The sequence below is a fragment of the Chaetodon trifascialis genome, chromosome 1, assembly GCF_039877785.1.
Source record: "Chaetodon trifascialis isolate fChaTrf1 chromosome 1, fChaTrf1.hap1, whole genome shotgun sequence".
NCBI classification, from domain to species: Eukaryota; Metazoa; Chordata; class Actinopteri; order Chaetodontiformes; family Chaetodontidae; genus Chaetodon; species Chaetodon trifascialis.
In genome coordinates this window covers 5,915,209-5,933,708 of record NC_092056.1, presented here as the reverse complement: position 1 = coordinate 5,933,708, position 18,500 = coordinate 5,915,209, and the positions used below count along the sequence as shown (strand labels likewise).

Here is an 18,500-nt window from a genome sequence, read left to right as displayed (position 1 = left end):
GAACGCGCTCCGGACAGACCGCACTTCAGGAAGCGCGTGCAGGAAACTCGCGAAGAAGCAGGAACAAGGAAGCGAAACACTCGAAAATATGACTTTTGTCGATTAAATTTACCACGTATGACAGATTTGGATATGATTTAGCAATAATAGTCAGAATTCTACATATCCCATGTAAATATGTGTTACAAATCATAACAACACACGAATGCTATTGTATATTATTGGATGTTAATACTGCTGCATTAATGTCAGCAGCATTTTAACTTTACATGCTGTTGGGTATTCTAATAGATATCAAGGCATCATGCTTTATACAGTTTTCATTTGCTTTACATTTAAAGCCTTTGAAAAAGTCACTCGACACTAGCCGTGAAATAAATGCAATAAATAAATGTTGTAAAGTACAATGTGCAAAAAAGTACAACATTTCACTCTAGAATGAAAGGGTTCAATGAACAAAGGGGTATAAAATGGGAGTACTCAAAGTACGAGGACATTAAAGTTGCACAAAGAGTACAGAACTTGAGTAAATGTGTCTAATTGTATTCCATTAATGATACTAATAACTGAGTTGCATGTTATAACTCATACACTCAATAACTGGCACTGAAAAGTGATAATTTAACCTGCTCCTTTTCTTCTGAAGCCTCTGTGGGTGTTATTGCTGTTTACACTGTGTAATTTTATTATTTCTGATTTTATTTTATCTTTTCCCTTCTTTTTTTTGCTTCATTTGTCTTTTTCTCTCGGTGGACTTAAACACACTTTGGATCAACTGGGTTATGCAAAAAGTGGTCAGTAAGTAAAACTGAGTTCCGTTATAAATAAGAACTTTGACTTAGACTTGTCATGATTGATTTACAGAGCAACAGGCACTGAGGCTTTCTGAAAGACTTGACAATGGCTAATGAGCTAAGAGCAACACTTGTGTGTTTTGTCTCCTACAAGGAAACAGTTTGCTGAGAACAATGAGAATAACAATCTGCAAGAACAGCCTAAAAGTGCTTTCAGTAACTTCATCTGAAAGCATTACTGAGTTTTAAGGATGTTGATGAACTGTAACAACAAGGCATTTACTTCACAAATATTGCAAATGGCAGAGCAGGCACAGACGTCTTCCTCACTGTGAGAAGAAAGAGGAAATCTTGCAAGAATCTCAGTGGGAGGGAATATTTTAACTGTGCTGTTGTTAACCTCCTTGTTTTTCTTCTTTTTCTTCCTGCATCTCATCAGGTACCTGCAGAGATGTGACCATGACAGCTTTGTTAAAGTCAATCTCCTCTCATCAGTCAGTTTAAATGCTGCTTCAAAACACCCCCCACGATGCCGGAAATGTAATTCTTCTGGAGAAATACTAAAATCCTTTGATTTCACTACTTTTTTTTTAACCTAAAACTGTCAAATGTAAGAATAGGGACTTCAAAGCACTGCAGTTTGTGTGTAGCTGAAGTTATTAAAACCTAAATTCCCAGAGGCAATGCTGACATTTCATTGGTGCCCTCAATGATAGCTACAGCCTTTGTTAAGCTTGAACTTTACATCCAGAGGTGTTGGACTGAGGGAAACAAAAAAAAAGAGGACTGAGTACACAGGACCCTCATGTGAAGTGAGTCCACAAAGATGCCAGCATGAATAGCTGTGGTTTTGGGGGAGGGGCTGGCAGTGAATGCACCTGTGCACGGTCCAGACCTTTGTGCTGCATCACCCTTTATATCTATGAAAGGACAGGTGGAACTGGTTCAGGAATGTCGTTTGAGCCCTGATGGTCGAGGCATCTCTTTGCCTCAAAGTTTACCGAAGGAATTCAGTTGCCATCCTGAACCTTTTCCCATTTGAAGTACTCAGTGAATTACAGGAGCTTTCATGAAAAATGTAATATGTGGAATATTTAACTTTATTATTTAACTAAGTGCCGTCGTGTTATGTGCTGTTGATTTCTTGATTATTTCAATAACTGTGCTGAAGCACCTCTTCCTGGTGTACTGTATCCTCCTGCCCTCCAGTAACAGCTACCTGAACATGAACATTACTTGCAATAATATGAGAACAATTTAATTTAAGAGACCATTAGATTTGGTGTGATTGCCTTGCTATGCCTGTATTCAAAAGCAATACTTCAGCCTTCAGGCTTTAGCAGCATAATGATACTGCCACCTACTCCATTACCAACTTGTAGGTATGCTTTAGTGACATATTAATATTTAACAATATCTCACAGTTGACACTGTGCCAGACAAGACCAAGTGTGCTGGAAAAAGTGAAATCTAAGAAAGATGAATTATCTGAACTCAAGGCATCATGCGCTTGTTTTATGTTTGATTAGATGTACAATCTTTCCAGGCAGCTTTATGTTAGTATTTCATTTGTTACAAGTATTTTTGATGTTAGAACTTCTTTGTCAAAGTCAGAATTTCTTTGTATCCAGACAAATGTACTTTTTTTTATTGTCCGGTTAAAAACTCTCAATCAATTCATTTCCAGTTTTGCTTATTTTAGGTAACATTTCCACATCTTGTTGCTTTTTTCTTGTTGAGTGCTGATTTTTTGCAGTGTAGGTCTCAAAACAATCACCTACAATACAAACGACAAACAAATTCCATGACGCTCTGTGAGGCTTCATGACGTTGATTGAACTGTTTCAATCAGCCACGTGAGGTCAAAAAGCAATTCCTGAGAGCAGACCATACATCCTGTGCATTCGCTCTGAATATGTGCACAATATGATGGCCCCAGGGCCTCGCTCAGTGTGTGTTGTGTTTCAGGGTTGCAGGTGCCCGGTTGGGTTAAGCTGGAGGCCATCAGGGACGTGGAGGCAGCTGGCTGCTGTCTCCAGGTTACATAAAGCCTGTCCCACCCTGGTCGTTTGGAGGCCGCTCACCCCTGGCACCACCTTGTGTTGTGTTGGTTTGATTTTTCTGTGTAATTCATCATTATTTCATTTGCTTTGTAGTGTGTTTTCCCTGCCAGTTCCAGCTGTTGAATTTTTTTATTTATTTATTTTTTTTACCTCTGTTAAAAAGAGCTTTCTTTTCTCCTGCTTGGATTGCCACTGAGCTGGATCATAACAAAATCAACACATTTCTGTAAGGACTTTTTATCCATCTGGCATTTATTGCACTCTTGCACTATGTGTACCACAACCTTGCACATGTAGTGCATGTTAACAATCTGGTGGCGAGGAGGTCGTGTGGTTCAGTGTTTTTATATGCACTTGTCTTCTCTAACGACCACTCAAAGAGCTTTTACAGCACAAGTCTGCATTCGCACACACATTCGTATGGCAGGCTAAGCCACCTGCTCATTGTGAGCGGTATCCAGTCACACACTGATGGCCCAGCATCGGGGGGTTCGGTATCTTGCCCAAGGATACTTCGAGATGGAGACTGCCGAGGCCAAGGATCAAACCACCGACCGTCTGATAGGTGGATGACCGCTCTGCCTCCTGAGCCCTCAGGTCTGTTTGGCAACTTTTGGCATGTCCTCCAAGATCCATATTCTTCATATTAATTAAGAGTTTTTCCTCATCAAAGGTCAAAGGACAGAGGGTGTCGTATTCTGAACAGATGGTGAAGCGCCTGGAGGCACACGGGGGATTTGTGATACTGGGTTATATAAATAAAATGAACTAGATTTGACATTATGCTACAACATGCAGCAACAAGCTCCAGTCCACAGCTCTTTTTGATTTCTTTGAATTTTTCAGTTGAATCTCACTGACAAAGGTAGATTCAAAAACCTCTTTAATATGATGACCTATGAAAATATTAAATACGACTTTTGGTTAAAGGAAAGGAATTTGAATAAAGAGAAATAAAAAAAAACATTCGACAATTTGAAGCAGCTATTAGTATTCATGAGATGCTGCTTTTAATCAGAGCAAATGAGCCTGTAAATTCCTGTTGGGACTGTTGTTTTTAAACGCTGTAACTTCACCCACCGCTAGATGTCGCCATTTCGCTGTTTGGAGGGCCAGTGACGGTCACATGTGCGCCCATGTTAAGAGCGAGAGAGAGGGAGAGAGGGAGGGAGTCTGTGGAGAGGAACAACTTGAGAAGTTTTGTCATACAGAGGGAAGAAGAGGGACAGCCGGGAGAGAGTGTACAGTGTGAGATAAGTGAGTGGTAAGTCGTTTTCACTTTTCTCTTACAACACAAGCTCTTATTTCTGACTTCTTCTGTGCTTCTTAGCTTTCTCTTCAGTGCTGTATTCCAGCTCCAACACAGACATCAGTGACCTTGTTTGAGAGATTTAACTGTGATAAATGGAGCTTTTGCAGGCTGAGTTTGTCAGATCAGAAGGGATAAACTACATCATGGTTCCATTTATCTTGTGTGAATTGGTTAATGAACGTTGCACTGGGTTTACTTAAGGGTAGGATTACATTAATCATACTTGAGCTCACTGTTCACCAGCAGTATGATTTGCTCATAAAACCACTGTTTAATCAGTATGTTATTATTATTATTATTATTTTTGCACTTGTAAGTTGTTGTCCATACAACGAGCTGTTTTATGACTGTGGAAATGTGGTGATGTGTGGGAATGAGGCTCTCTGATTGGCTGAGGAATGTTTTCCTGGACTTCGATGAAAGACAGAAATAAACTTGTGGAGAAGAACAACATTTCGGAATACCAACCATTCCTCAAGCTATTCCCTCCCATCAGCTTTGCTTTTTTTTGGAGGGGTTACAAGAGCGTAAGGCCTCACTGCCTTCTCAAAGCCATGGCTGGCTGGTGAAGTGCAGAAGAATTCACAGACATACAATGTGCCCTTATGCGGAGCTAGCAGAGGTCTAAAATCCTCCCGGATGCAGCAGCTCCATGTTACATGCAGCACATTAAAAATGTATCTTAATTTTAACAAAGGCTGCGTTAAAGGGGAATCGTTCCCAAACTAGAGGCGTTCCTCGTACTTCTGGGCTCATGTTGTTGTTTTGTGGTCTATTTTTTCTTATTGTTGCATCACTGGGATTTGAACGCAGTAAAACTCCAAAAACATCAACGCTAAATGTCACGTTTCCGGCATCAGCCTCTGAGAATGAAAGAGAAAGACTTGTTTCATATGGGGTCTAAATGTTTCTCAACATGCTTCGCAACAGTCATAGATGGAGAAACAGGCGGTCAGAGAGTCACTGATGCCACTTTACGTGCACTGACACAAGCCACGGTAGACCACAATGCAATGCAGCCACAAGGCGTCTGAATGAGAAGCACCGCTCTGACTTCCTCTCAGCTAGAAAAACTTTCTCTTTCTCTTTCCATGTGGAGCTTCTGCAATGCCCATTACATCAATGCTAAATATTAATTTAATGTATATGAATATTACATTTTCACATGCTTCCTTTGGGAGTTGCTGGTTAGTGCTGGGCATATTCCAGACCTCTAAACTGCTGCCAACATAAACATAAATATAAATAAATCATATTCTAATATTATGCATACTGTCCAGTGTTCCTCAATACTGGGGTTTTGATTCAGCTGTTGAGTCCTTTATGTTTGCAGTTTGAAGAATTATTTTGCTGAGAGGTTTTTTTTCTTTTATTTACTGTGAACTCATTGATGTAAATGCAAAGGACATAATATCAGAAACACAATACAGCAGCAGCACAACAAACTACAACCTCAAAACTGACCAAAAACTGACTGTTAGGGTGTACCTAATAAACTGGCAACTGAGTGCATATTAGAATAACGTTAAAAAAAACATGTGATTTTAAAAGTGCGTTCAAATAGGGATACAAAACAAAATGGCACTACTCTGATGATCAGACCAGGATCATGAAACGATGACAAGCTTTATCAGCCAGCAGTGATAGTAAATGTTTTTTTTAAAGTCATTTATAAAGTAAAACAGAAAACATTTGCTGCTTACAGCCTCTTAAATATGAGGACTTTTTCCATTTCTCCTCTCATACAGCCCTGATTCCAAACCCCACGTAAAACATTAGAAAATCTGAATGCAGTCATATGCAAATCCTTTTTTTAAAACCTGTATCAGTTGAATACCACACAAGGATATTTAATGTTAAAACTCATAAACTTTATTGTTTTTGTAAATATACACTCCCTCTGAATCTGATGCTGGGAACACGACAGGGCCATGTTTACCACCGTGTTACATCAGCTTTTCTTTTAACAACACTCAGTAAACATTTGGGAGCTGAGGACAGTGAAATGCTTTCCCATCCTTGTTTGATGTAAGACTTCAGTCGCTCAACAGTTCGAGGTCTCGGCTGTCATATTTTGCGCTTCATATTGCGCCACACATTTTCAGTGGGAGACAGCTCTGGAGTGCAGGCAGGTCAGTGAAGCCACGGTGCTTTAACACGTTGGCATCATCTGGAATAAGCAGGGAAAAGAGGTCCTCTGGAAGGACGCATGCGTTGCTCCAAAACCTGGATTCATTGGCGGAGCCTTCACAGATGAGTTCCTCATGCCATGAGCACAGACGCACCCTCATACCAGCACAGATGCTGGCTTTTAAACTCTGTTCATAATTTGGATGGTTATTTTCCTCTTTTGCCCAGAGGACACTGTCTCCCTGATTTCCAGTAACGATCTGAAATGTGGACTCATTAGAGCGCAGTCCGTCTCTGATGAGCTCAGGACCACAGACGGCACCAGCGTCTCTGGATGTTGTTGACATCTGGCTTTCGCTTTGCACGGTGGAGTCTTAACCTGCATTTGTAGATGCAGCGATGAAATGTGTTGGACTATTTGCTCATGAGGTTTTTTTTTCTCCACAAAAACTTAATCATGATACTATCACAATGAGCCTGTTTACCTGTGGCATGTTCCAAACAGGTGTTTTTAGAGCATCCCACACCTCTCCAACTCTTTAGCTGCTCCTGTTGATGAGGTCAAACATTAAAGTGTCTTATCTTTGTGCTGATATAACTGAGTTAATTTAAAAAAAGGATTTTGTTTTATTAAGTGTGCAGTATTTTGGGTAAAGTTAAGTGTAATTAGGAACGCACTGATCAGACTTCAGCTCAGATAGATAAACTTTATCTGCTGAAAATAACCTGATTCCATTGCTCTTTTTAAAAATTAAATATATGCACAACAGCTTCTTCACTGCTTCTGAATAAATAAGACAATGTTGTCCATCTGGGATTGCTGTGGCACTAAAGGACACTGATGAAAAAACTATGAACTATAAAATGAATCTGTCACATCTGTCTGACACCTGATCCGTGTAGCAGATCCGGGATTGGAGCATCCCTACTTGTAAAGGCCATTTTTCAATATTTTTGACATTTTTGAGATGTAGCTTGTTAAACAAACGCAAATAGACGGGGGAAACTTTAGGAGTATATGTCCACAGTGAGGAGGAGTAAGTCTGAACTGTGCTGGACGTCACAGATTGATGAATCAAACAGTCTTAAACTAACTAAGAGCACATTTTCCTCTTATAAATAAACTCAGCTCGTGTTCTATCTTTAACCGTCTGACTGCTGCTGATGACAGACTCACAGTGACAGTCAGACCGCCCTGACACATTCCAGGATGTGCACACAGACAGTAAAGAGAAGGAAGCAGCTTCCTTTTCCCATGTCCTCCCACATCTCATCAGCTCCAGCTGAGCTGACGAGCTGATGCTTCTGGACAGTTGGCAGCTGCCCACTGTTAACATTTAGCACTGGCCAAGAACAAAGCTCCTGCCCGTGCACAGAGTTTCCAACCCGACTTGCCACTTTGCAGCATGTATGGCATCTAGATATTTTGATGGAAGCGGCGAAAATATGTTGGGAGAGGCGGTGTGGAGTGTTTTCTTTAATCGTCACAGCTGATGTTTGTCCAGCTACAGCTCTGTGGCTGGCTTGTGGGCTTCTGTAGGTGTGGCGACTCTCTGGATAATTGACCTGAACACTGGCTCTACTGAGCGTGGATATAACAAGGCTGCATTGTACTGCTGCCTGCAGGTGTGTGTGTGTGTGTGTGTGTGTGTGTGTGTGTGTGTGTGCCCTGCTCTAAATTCACTCACCCAGTTTCCCCTCAGTTCAATGTTCCCTCAAAACAATTTTTTTTTTTTCCAGATTTCAGCCGGTCCTGACTCACTTTGTTCCCTCAGTATATTTTATGCCTGCAGTTTTCAGCCTCATGGTCTCGTAGCCCACTTTTCTCCAGTCGTGCCAGAAGAAGAAAGGACTGAGGGGTGTACAAATATCGGTTATGCTGAATACAGGTAACGCATTCAGGGTGTTCCTTTAGTTTCTTTTTTTGATCTTTACTCCTGCCCTGGTAGATGGAATTGCATGAGCACAGAAATGGAAAATAAAAGTATCTTAAGGGGAATCAAGACTGAAGTGAGGGGATACAGGATGGATGCCCAATTTCAGATGTTGCTCAGTATGGACGCACACTGAGAGGCAGCGCTGAAACACAGTGTGAAACACATCTGATGCAGCACTGGCAGACCATTAGTTATGAGACCAGACCACAGCAGATACAGTAAGAAGATACAACAACGTATGATGAGGCCAATATAAATTAATTATTGGGCCAACGGGCACCGTATTAAATAAAATACATGGACATCAAACTTTAATGGTTCTGCTGGGTCAGACTAGGCAACAGCAGCAGGAAACATAACCAAAGGAAACAACAGCAAGAACATGAGGAGTTCAGATGAGGAAGATCAAATGTGTCCGGACGACCAACTTTCTGTTTTTAAAAGTATTTACAGTATGTCAGCAAGGACGTCATAAGCACATTTTAATGATTCAAAGCACATTTTGATTGAATGCTACCAGCTGGGCCAAGTGATGGTGGGGGGGTTATGTTTTGACTTATACACTGGTATCCATCAGTCAGCCAATACGGCATCTCCTCTGCTCAAAAATGTGTGTGTGGACACAATTTGTATTCAAAGCAGGGTATTTTTGTGTGTCTTAAAGCACGCCTGGAGGGCATCTTTAGACATAAGTAGTATGTAATGCATCTTTCACTGTTGGAGAACAGTCCATCTTCTAATCACTTACCTGTTCTCAGAACAACTTTTTCACTGTATATGTAGTGAAATGTACTTTTTCCATGCGTGCCGTGCTTCAGGCTGCCGTCAACAACCAGAGAGGTTATAGAGGCAGAGTGTGTTTGACATCCATCGTCACTGCAACAATAATTTGCACTCAGCTGCACGTACTTGATGTCACACACGGCGGTTGTTTTATTTTTCCGCCTGTCCTCTCAGGATGCGAGGCACCAGCATGGCCTCTTAGATTCTGAAGGGTCTATTTTGTCCCCTCTGTTCCTCTTTGTTGAGAGCTCCGCTGAGATGTTAGTGCCGAGTGAAAACCACAAGCCATAACCACACTCTTTCTGTGCCACTGACTCCCAGTCTCACGCCCAGTTTAACACAAAAAAGTACAAGGGAGGAGGCCCCCCCCCCCCCCCGTGCTACTTTTCTTGATGTTTCCTCCCTTCCTCACACCCTCTGTCTCGCTCTGTCCACCATAATTTACTCCTGCTGGCTATAAATTCTACTTAGTTTTTGTGTTTAGACTCCTTAGTTTTCTTTGTAGGTGATAAAAATAGCAGCAAGCATTTACATTCTGTATATAGCTGCTTGGTTTTCGCCTTCTTGGTGGTGCAACTGCAGACTAATCTGTACAAAACATGTAATTTTGCATTGCATGGGGACTTCTTTAATCATGTAGGCAACCCACAGACTCCCGGACATTTTTGTTTGTATGGCCAAAGTCATCTTTGCTCTCCTCTCTCACTCAGCTTTCCTCCACTTTCTCTGTTTTTTGATATGACTGGATTTCATTCAGCTCATAGTGAATGAACATCTCAGAGGAAAAGCTTCACTCTCATTTACATTCATTTCTGTCCAGCCAGTCCTTGCTGATCTTAATAGATTTAGTCTAACTTTATAGAGGTTGGCTCCCTGGACGCGGCTCATGCTATAGCCTCAGAGAGAAAATCAATTTTCATGACTTTAAAATGGAGAGCATCTGTCTACTAGACTTGAAGTGCACTGCCTTCAGAAACTTTCCAAGCTCCCCGACGTCCTTAAGTGTGCCACTTTGAATGCAAAAGTAAATTTAGATTTGTTGTTGACGATAGACACAGAATGCTGTATGATAAAAAATTGAACACAGCTTTAATTTTTTTTGTTTTTCCCATTAAAAAAACAAAACACCATCCCATTTAAAAAGTGACAATCAGAGAGTGAAATTATGGCTTCCGCTTTTCTTAGATGCGTCTTTGTTTACTTGTCCCATCTGGATTTAGGGATATTTCTTTTTAACTGTTCAAAATGTGCAGTTTTCTCCATCTCAATAGGGAGCTTCTGTGAACAGCTATTTTCAAGTCACTGCAGAGACTTTGAATGGGGTGCAATCGGGCCTGCTTTTTTTTTGGCTCAGACACTCAAGCACTTACACATCCGAGTGCTGAAGCTGCTCTGTTTTGTATTATGACTGGTTCTGGTGCACTTTTCCAACAGAAAGCTGTAATACACAATCAGTTGCAGCTTATTTTCCTAACACAAGAGTTTGCTGTCAAATATCTGTCTCCTCTTGATCTGATGGAGTTGTCTCAGTATGAATGGGCAAACGATTGCAATAATTTTGCTTGTTGTTGCCCTCGATAAGAGATATCTGCCAGATTTTACAGAAAAGATTGTCTGTTGAAAAGTAAATTGGCACTCAGTCATAGGCTGTAGTAAACACGAATGTTTACTCTGAGACGTCATCAAGGTTTCAGAGGGGACAGGTTCTGGTTCACTGTTAACTGTTGCTGTGGAAGTTACTGGAGCTATGCAGGACTGGGTGGGACTCTTACCAATCAGGCAAACATGATCTGAAATTTATTAACTCTTTTTGATAGTTATGTTTTTCTTTAAGTCACCATCATGAGATACCTTCGAAGAAATGACATTAGCTATCGGCCATTGGTGCCAAACAAAAAACAAAAAGAAACTTAATGAAACTGTAAACACTGATGTCACGGCGTCCTGACACATCCCAGGGTACACTTCAGTACCACAAGTTAAACTATTGGGGGTCAGCAAAACGAGATTTAGGCCAGTTTAGTTGCTCTATACAGTTCCCCTAATCTGTATTTTTATATGAGTGATGGATTATTGATCAAGTTTGAATTGTTGTTTTGATTTTATTATCCCCGTCTGACTGTTTTGGTTCAGTCTTGCTGCTCTCATCAGTGTTGTTTGCAGACAGGCAGCTGTTCTCGTTAAAAAAGTACTAAAAACTCATGGTACACTACCTGCTCAGGGCTATGGGGAAGTTTACCTTCAGGGCTTTCTGCCAGAAACTCTTTCTGGCAGAAAGCCCAAAAAGCCTTTCTCCCAGAAAGCCTGTAGATCCTTTCTGCCAGAAAGCCATTAGGAGGTCAGGTGATGTGATAAAAAGCTTTACTGCCAGAAAGCCTACAGAAAGGCTTCTCCCATATGGATCATATTATTTCTATAGAAAAGGCAAAGGCATGCGTCTTTGCGTTTCCGTTTTTTTAATACAACATTTTATCGACAGTTTATCTGGTTGTGAAATGGTTGTGATCAGACGTTCACACTGTGACGTCCACTCCACTTAACAAAGACTAGTTTTTTACATATAAAAACATGTTTGTCCCATTTATGTGTATCTTAACATAAATTATATTCATGTGTCATTGTTTTGAGCCCGTGGTGCAAAAAGTTTTTATCCAGTCTGCCTTTGAGAAATTTGCCCTCAGGTGACTTTGTATCGAGAGCGACTAAGTCACACACAGGAAGGAGGTTGTGGTGGACGAATAGGTGAAGCACATGACTTTCACACATTGTGTCCCATGTGGGTTAATGTTGACTCATTAATTTTAGACTTAGTTGTGTCATTGTCAGTTTTTAGGACATATGAAGCTGCTGAATGCACACAGTGTACATAAACTTGCCTGTTTGTCCTATTTTGAATAGTGTCCAGCTGATGGCCAGGTAACTTTCCAGATGTGCTTTTATTTTGGACTATTTTTGAACCATAAGGGACGTCTTCATTGGACTAGGGTTGTTCAGCATCTCAGTATTTGCTGGGCTGAGCCAGATGCTTTTCCTCAAGAGGTGGTAGAGACTGAAAACAGAGCATGACCGAAAAGAGAGTGAATAATGGACTTACATTCAGCAGGTGGTGAAGGAGTGACAAATGAATGCTAATGTGGCTCCATGTCTGCTGAATGTGTATCTGTTTGCAAGCAAGCTTTTCATATCAACCTAAAAGGTGTAAAGGTTGTTCCTGCTGCCTCCACATGGACAAAAACAGATATTTATTGCTAGCACTGAACAAACGACAAATTCTTACTTCAGAGCAAGGAAGTGACCCACATGTCCTGCGGAAAACAGTTAACGAGGATGTCCTTGGGAGAATAAATGACTTTTTGCAGCCAGCATCGAGTGGCTATCTTTAGGAATTTCCGCAATCTTTTAGCTTTCAGCTATGTAGTGTCACAGACTGAGAGAAGAATAATGAATGTATTGTTTATTACAACACACACACACACACACACACACACACACACACACACACACACACACACACACACACACACACACAGAAGGATATTACATGTGATGTTTTCAGTCTAGCTGCTGCTAAAAAGTTCACTTGGTTGTTTAATGTTAATTATAACAATCTTGCCTCATGCCTCTCGTCTGGTATTCTGCAGACTGCTGTCATGTGGCCCAGCTGTTGTTTCATGGCTACTTTACAGCCAAAATGTTTGTTTTCCTTTTGTTAAGATTTTCTTCTCCAGCGAAGGAACTCTGTACTTCTGCTGCCTGAGCAGTGCTGGCCCTTCTTTTCTCGGTCATTCACTTTGTTGGAAGACTTGCCTCACTAACAAGAGGCTGTGAGGATGTAGTTTTCGGTTCCTAATGATGCCACCTGCTGTGTTTTTTTTTAAACTTTTTGACCCTGTGTGAGATTTTCACTGCTCAGCCCTGAGTGCCCAATTCCACAAAAAGTTGTGGCTCTGTGTAAAACAGAAATAAAACAGGAAGTGACATATGCTCAATGGGAAACAACAGAAAGACAATGTATTTAATGTTTTACCTCATCAACTTCATTGATTTTGGCACAGGAGCAACTTAAGACTGGGAAAGATGTGGAACGCTCCAAAAACACCTGTTTGGAACGTTCCACAGGTAAACAGGTTGATTGGTAACAGGTGATAGTATCATTTGGTATGAATCCTGGAAAGGCTCAGTCGTTCACAAGCGAGGATGGAGCGAGGTTCACCCCTTTGTGAACACATGAGTGGATGAAGGAGATTAACACATGAGCTCATTCTGCATTCTGTTTTTTTTTTTTTTTTTGGCTTTTTAGCCTTTGTGATAGAGACAACTGAGGGTGCGCAGCAAATGAGCCACAGGTGGGAGTCGAGCCTGCGGCCGCTGCAGAGGACTGACACCCCCAGTGCACCCCACCAACTGAGCCATAGGAGCACCCCCTGCATTCTGTTTCTATTCATGTTTTAAATAAAGCATCCGGCCTTTTTTAGAACCAGGGTTGTATTTTATCATGCTGTCATTCTTTGGACCACACATGTTGTGTTTTATTTTGAACCACGTCCAACCATTTGAAGTGAACACAAGCTGACAAGCTAATTCAAGTTGCGGCGAATCTAAAAGACATTCAAAGTGAATTGGAAGTAGCCAAATTTGATTTGAAGCATTGCTGCAAGGCTTTGAATAATTATCGCCTCAAAACATTTCAGCTTTTCATTTTCAATTCATTTGCAAACAAATACAAATGACCTAAAAAGAACACACTTCTGCATTTATGGGTTAGCATGTGTAGATCAGAAGCAAAATATCCTAATTCAGTCTTTTTCAGATGATGTTAAGGGAGCTGCATCTTTCAGAAGTTGTCAATGAATAAAACTAAGTAAGCTGAACTTTTACTTTCAGAAGTCTTTTATATTGCCCTGATTAGTAAGAAAACCTTTCCTGTGACAAACCCCTGAGAGGGCCACCTTTTTATCTCATCACAACTACTGTGAGCAACAACATCTTGTTTCTCTTCACTAGAACTCGTCATTGAATTCTCTTGATTTACAGTGTCTTTTTGTTTTAAGGCAGAGCCACATCGATAACATTAACCAATAGCATATCTTGTTTTCATGCCATTTTGGGATGATTCATCTAATTATATCTGCAATCAGCTCACAGTGGCTAATGTCACACATCATTAGCCTCTGTTAGCAGTAATTTTCTGGGCTCTGTAATTAACCCTCATGCAGAGGCCTTTGTTGCCTTGATTACTGCGCCCTTTGTAAGGTCTGCTCCGTCCTGACCAAACCGACATACACTCTCACACACACATGCATGTTTTATCATCACATAGACATGGATGGCTCACTAGGCACAGGTCCAAGCATCTACAAAAAGATGCAGAACAACCACAACGAGACTCAAATTGACCACAAAGAGACATAAAACAGCCACAAAGAGAGATAAAATGCCAACAAAAAGACATAAACAGCTATAAAACTACTACAGAGATGCAAAATTATCACAGAGACACGAAACAACCATGAAGAGAGATAAAACAACCACAAATAGACGCAAAATGACTCCAAAGAGATTCTACGTGACCACAATGAGACTTGAAACAGCTGCAAAGAGACAAAGTACAAAACAACCGCAGAGATGCAAAATTACCACAAAGAAACTTAAAGGGACCACACAGAGACACAAACACAAGCTACAAAATGACTGTAGAGATGCAAAATTACCACAAAGAGACATAAAATTACTACAAAGAGACATAAAATGACTGTAAAGAGACACAAAACAAACACAAATATAAAACACATCCACATATAAAAGATAACGTTCACAAATGTATTTCTGATACACACACAACCTCTTCCACAAGCATTTCCATTTTCCATCAAAAACACAATATTATGACAATGAATAATAAAACAATTTCGAACATGTGGCGAGAACGAACATCAAACAGCAGCCCGAAGGTCAGCCTCACCACAGAGTCAGCTAGCTGCTCTCCACAGGTGAGTAATAACTCTCCTGTCGCACATGATGAATTATGTTACGTGTGAGATATGAATGCTTGCAAAGTTAGTGATGTGCCATTTAACATTAGCATTAGCGCACATGCCGACAGACGACCAAGGATCATTACCTAGCTGGCTAATGCATTCATAACTCAAACATGTTTAATCATGCACGACAGCAGAGTTATCACTCACCTGTGGAGAGCAGCTACCAGGCTCCAGGGTGAGGTTGACCTTCGGGCTGCCGTTCGACGTTCGGTCTCTCCACTGCGCAGATGTAGCGCTGCGTGATCACACTAAACGATACCTCGGCACCACTAATATCTGAGTGAGTGGGAGCGAACCCTCAGCGTCTTATTCCTCTTATGTCTCGGTCAAAAGGAGCCTGATCCTCGTTAAAGAGGTTAAATCAAACATGATTGGCTGAACTGGAAGGAGCCATTTAATTGGCTGCAGGTAATTCCCCTTTGACTATAAAGCTTTCTCAGGGGAGACTCAAAACCCCCCACACAACCCAGTTCACAAGGCAAGCAGTGTGTGAATGCAGGTTCAACAGTCTCTACATGAATGAAACAGAGACGATTTGGTGAAAACTGCAAATGCTTTTTTTTTGTGGATTTCTCCTGCATTTATTTAAAACAAGGAAAATACAATTTTACATTTATACATAAATATTTATGTGTGCATTACATATATATATACACAAACATGTACTGACCGTCACTCATATATGAATCCTGAGATACATTGTGAATCCTTCTGTGTGTGTTCATTAATACTCACACTGATCTGACTTCATTGCGCTGGAGGACAAAACGCCTAATTCTGCCCTTATTTGTTGTGCTTCTATCTAGGTCTGTGATATAATTAACATTCACAGGCTGCCACTCCTTAGTCCACAGTGACTTGTTCTCATTGAGAAGTTCACAAGGTATTTCTTTACCGCTACTGCCTGCGGATTAGTTGCCATGGAAACAAAGCTGTCGGAAGTCAGGAGGAATACTTAGCCGATACTTGTGTTTGCTTCTTCCAGCCGAGGAGACGTTACAGAAAAGTTTGAGGTGTTGTTGACAGAGGCTCGGTGGCTCTCGGGGACATGAAACGTGTTTCTCCTCTCCCTGCACATCCAGCTCTCTGGACCTCATTCATCACATTTGCTTTTCATGTTTTGGTATTGGTATATGGCTGATTCATTCACCAAAAGCCAGATGGAGAGCTTCAAAACAAACTGTGTAATGTTTAAAACAGAGCAGAAAATCGGAGACCTTGCATTAATAACCTGATAATTCCCTCATGAATTATTCACAAAGAGGAGCTATACGGGATGTTTGCTTTATCTATCCAGCACGCTGTACTATTCCCGCCTTAACCTTGAATTGTTTGCATATTACTAACTCGGTCCAGATTGTTATGATTGGAGTCTGCAGCTTCAGTTCATTAGCGCTTCAAAAGAATAGCTAATAGTGCTGCAAATCATGTCTGATTTCCAAAACAAAAGGTATGACATCCTGTTGTGCAGTCAGTGAAAACACGGTCTGAGTTAATGTCACTTTCCTCTGTCGCAGAGTTTTGTCACGGCTGTCACAGTTTGGGGTTTTCTTCATAATGACTAGTTGTGATCAGAGCTGACAGTGCAGAGCCTGGTGGGGATATTGGAGTTACTGGAGTGCCAGCTCGCAGTCTGGAGGTTGGCCACCGGGGGCTAAATGAGCCACTGAATGAGTCTGTGGTGGAGGGACAGAGCTGGATGATGTCCCTCTGTTCATACTCAGGCAGAGCTGAGACTCTAAACTGGCTGAAGATGCTCGTCTGAGTAAAATGTTGGTAGTGTTCTGTGTTTTTCTTTGTGGTCAATAGATCCTGTGAGACTCCCAAAACCAACAACGAATTGATCCAAATACAGATATTACCGCTGTAGCCAAAGCCTGACAGAGCTTATTCCTCTGCAGCACAGACCACAGCGTTTCCCAACCTGGGGGTCTGGACCCCAACAGGGAGTCATAAAGTAAATTGAAGGGGTCATGAGATGATTAACAGAAGAAGACTTCTATCAGACTTTCCTATAATCTTTCATTTGTTCTTAGGAATTACGTGAAATTTTTACACCTTCAGGAACGACGGAGAGGAAAAATCTTTGGAGTGGTCACAGGTGGTAGACATGTGCCGCAGGTGGTGAGGGGATGCAGGTACACTTCAGTTTGTTTTAAAGGGCCTCAAGCCAAAGAGACCTCCACTGTAACTGAGCCACACTGTCCTCTGTGTATGAATATTACATACACTGTCCTGCTGCTGAGCGCCAAAGCTGCTGCTCCCCCAACGAATGCACTAATTAGTCCTAAAAACTACAGTGCCCATCTGTTTCAGAGAATGACTTTTCTAAAAATCTAATTATACAGTATATTTGCAAAGACGATATATATCTTCAGCAGGAACAAATATAAGGTTTTTCATTTTTCATTGAGCTTGAGAGATTTAAATTTTATTTGCTGGATTTTGCAGTTTGAAGGTTTATTGCCAACAGAATAGACGTTGTTCTCAGTCAGCACCTGATAAATATTACAGATAATCCATCATAGTTCTGCTTCACAATATGAACATTACTAAGGATTCTTAAAATAACACGTACAGATGTTAAACCCTGACAGACTAAATGTCTTTCTTTTTATCTCTGCTTTTTGAATATGATTAGTTTGAAGGGGGAAGTTTCATGTCAAATAATTGATATGGAGGTTAAATCCTAAATGCCGTCATTTCGATCACAGAAACACTTTATAGCATTTCAACAGGCTACTGTGTCAAAGTGAGAAACAGAATCAAAAGTTGGAGTACAAGCTGAATAGATGAACATCGTAATCAATCATGACTGAATTAACAGGGTGAAAATATTACTTTGACTTCCTGTTCCCCTGCTATTCATCTCAAATGAGCCCACTGACTCATTGATGCTGTGACTTTTTTCAAATGCTCCTCTTTATCTCAGAGATTTAACACCGAGTGCCACAGACAGGGTAGAAAAGTGTGAAAGTATTGAAAGACGGACTAACGCTGGAGTGTGGATACCCAGCCGGAGCCCGAAGGGACCAGCCAGATCAGGACGGGTTTGCACAAAAATGTAGAAACGGGATGGGGTGGATTTTGTTCACATCGGCTCAGCTAGCCTGTTGGCATGGCGCTTTAATCATCAATGCAGATAACAAGGAGGCAGGCTTATGTGAAATGTAAAATGCGTGGGGCTCTGATGGGATATGACAGCAAGGATATGGGGAATTCAGCTTTGCAGCGATAAGGAGGCTGCAGGAAGCAGACTAACAACAATTGCGTAACAGTACACAGTCTCATAAACTGTGTCGGACTCGGACACAAAATGCGTCCCGAGCCGAGTTCTAACTAACACCCAGCTGGTTTGTTGACAATGAGAGGAACATGGAATAAAGACAGCCTGATCCTCGTGGCATGAAAAAAAAGGGAAAAGAGATTTAATCCAAGTC

The 18,500-nt window shown here is 41.2% G+C and overlaps 1 protein-coding gene across 1 annotated transcript in view; it reads left to right on the top strand.

Annotated features, from left to right (window-relative positions):
- Positions 1-4,062: 4,062 nt before the first annotated feature.
- tspan4a (tetraspanin 4a) overlaps positions 4,063-18,500 on the top strand; it is a 131,896-nt gene continuing 117,458 nt past the window's right edge. The window contains exon 1 of the mRNA XM_070967408.1: positions 4,063-4,121. The gene's annotated coding sequence lies outside the window, so the exon portion shown is untranslated. The remainder of the gene's footprint in view (positions 4,122-18,500) is intronic.